This window comes from Lasioglossum baleicum, unplaced genomic scaffold (assembly GCF_051020765.1).
Source record: "Lasioglossum baleicum unplaced genomic scaffold, iyLasBale1 scaffold1846, whole genome shotgun sequence".
NCBI lineage: Eukaryota > Metazoa > Arthropoda > Insecta > Hymenoptera > Halictidae > Lasioglossum > Lasioglossum baleicum.
Genome location: NW_027470905.1, coordinates 15,001 through 17,500, shown reverse-complemented (window position 1 = coordinate 17,500; position 2,500 = coordinate 15,001). Strand labels below are relative to the sequence as shown.

At 48.2% G+C, this 2,500-nt stretch overlaps 1 pseudogene; it reads left to right on the top strand.

The window, feature by feature from the left end:
• The window catches only part of LOC143221049 (large subunit ribosomal RNA), a 6,676-nt pseudogene that overhangs the window by 2,265 nt on the left and 1,911 nt on the right, over positions 1-2,500 (top strand).

Genomic DNA, 2,500 nt, shown 5'->3' with positions numbered 1-2,500 from the left:
GTGTCGCGCCGGTTCGTACCCATATCCGCAGCAGGTCTCCAAGGTAAAGAGCCTCTAGTCGATAGATTAATGTAGGTAAGGGAAGTCGGCAAATTGGATCCGTAACTTCGGAATAAGGATTGGCTCTGAGGAGCGGGGCGTGTCGGGCTTGGTCGGGAAGCGGGTCTGGCTGACGTGCCGGGCCTGGGCGAGGTGAACACATTGATGGGAATCCGAGCTCGGTCCCGTGCCTTGGCCTCCCGCGGATCTTCCTTGCTGCGAGGCTTTCGTCTAGAACGATCGTCCTCTTCGGCCGCCATTCAACGCTCAGCTCAGAACTGGCACGGACTAGGGGAATCCGACTGTCTAATTAAAACAAAGCATTGCGATGGCCCCCACGGGTGTTGACGCAATGTGATTTCTGCCCAGTGCTCTGAATGTCAACGTGAAGAAATTCAAAAAAGCGCGGGTAAACGGCGGGAGTAACTATGACTCTCTTAAGGTAGCCAAATGCCTCGTCATCTAATTAGTGACGCGCATGAATGGATTAACGAGATTCCCTCTGTCCCTATCTACTGGGTCCTAGAAGGTCCAGGGTTTTATTCCCTGGTGCGCCAACCCCTCCTCCAAGTGGCAGGACCTGGACACCCTCGGGTGACGAACGGGGCTCTGGTTGGAAGTGCTCTTACGTGAGTGATCGCTTGCGATCACCGTGGCACTCGCAAAATCGGAAAACTCCTCGCCGTGGCAACGACCCACCGGAGCGTAACCCGGTGGTACGTCACGGGAGTGAGACCGAGGGTCTTACCTTAATTGTGTGTCGGACCGCGGGGAGAAAAACCCCTCAACAAATCCCGACCTCTAAGCCGGAGACCGCGGTGAAAGAGGGTCGACGTTCCATGCACGAACGTCGATGGTCGGTGGGAGCACTGATCGCCTAGTGGCTAAACCTCAGGACTAAGGCGAACCCTGTTGTATAAGCCTTCTCCCTGGAAAGGGCGTCACCCGGGGAGTGACTGTTTTTCGTCCCGACTCGTGGGAACAACTATGAATAATTCGAACAAAACTAAAAACCAAAAACAAAAAACAAACAAAAAGACGGAAGGTGGAGAGAAAGTAACGAAGGCCGGGGGAAAAAAGGAGGCGAGAAAAGAGAAAGAGAAAGTAAAGGAAGCGATCGTAGAACTGGAGAACTCGGACTCTGAGTCCGAGCACATCTCCGAAAATGAAAACGACTCAGAAATGGAGTTTGAGAGCAACACTGAGCAGCTGCGTTCTGACCAAACACTGCGGCAGTCTCAGGAAACAAATATAAAAGGGAAAAAGAAGAGGAACAAACAAGAACGTTCTAGCGACTCAGACAGTCAATCTGAGTTGCAACCAAAGAAAGTACAAAAGGAGGAGCAGGATGAAGATGAGATGTACGAAGACCTGTCTATCATAGAACACTACAAAGTCAGACACGTGTACATGGAAATGCGAAATTTCCATATCTTAAACGACATAATGATACCCGATTCATTGATCCCGGAATTTGAGTCAATAAATAGAAATATACTAAATCAGACCATTGAGCTAGGCGCGATTTTGAGGAGTGCGAGAAGGATAAGAAACGATGAAAAAGAGACCAAAATAAAATACCAAGAGAGCCTGGAAAGGGCCAGAGCTCTCACCAAAGAAAACCATACACTGAAAAAGCGTAACGAGGGAATGGATGCCCTAGAAAAAGAGAACAAAGAGCTCAAGGAGAAACTCCTTGAGCTAGAGAAATCCCATGAAACTACTTGGAGGGATAAATTCAACGAACTATCTGCAAAGATAGACAGAATCGCAGAAACGAAACAGAGTAGTGGCGAGGAAGCCTCGGCCTCCAAACCACAATTATACTCGGAAATAATTAAGGCAAATAAGAGAACTAGGCAAATAGCCAAAAAGGCTGTAATCCAGCAGTCGAAACCAGCAGTGGCAATCTACCCTGCGAAGGGTAGTACAATCTCGAATAGCGACGAGACAAAAAAGATACTGTCGGAGTTCATAAACCCGACAGAAGAGAAAATAAGAATCCGGAACCTGAAGAAAATCGGGAACTCCGGAATTCTAATAGAGACCGAAACAAAGGAGGACCTTGAGCAAGTCCTCCAAAACAAAAAACTAAGGGAAAAAGTACAGATCGGTTCCCTCCCTAAGAGGAAACCGAAAATGATAATTTTCGGTGTCCCCTCTGAACTATCAGAGGAGGAACTAAAGAAGGCTATACAAAGGCAAAACCTCGAGCTGAGCTCGGAGGAGAAATTTGAAGAGGAGTTCAAACTCCTCTTCAAAACAGGAAAGAGAGAGAGAGATGTCACCAATTGGGTGGCAGAGGTGTCTCCGAAAACCCGGAAAATCCTTCTGGCAAGGAACCGGGTATTCATAGGCTTTAATGCGCACGGAATTAAAGATTATATTGCTGCGAGCCGCTGCTTTAAATGCCAAGCATTTGGGCACGTCTCCAAGCATTGCAAAGCAAAAACCGACACAT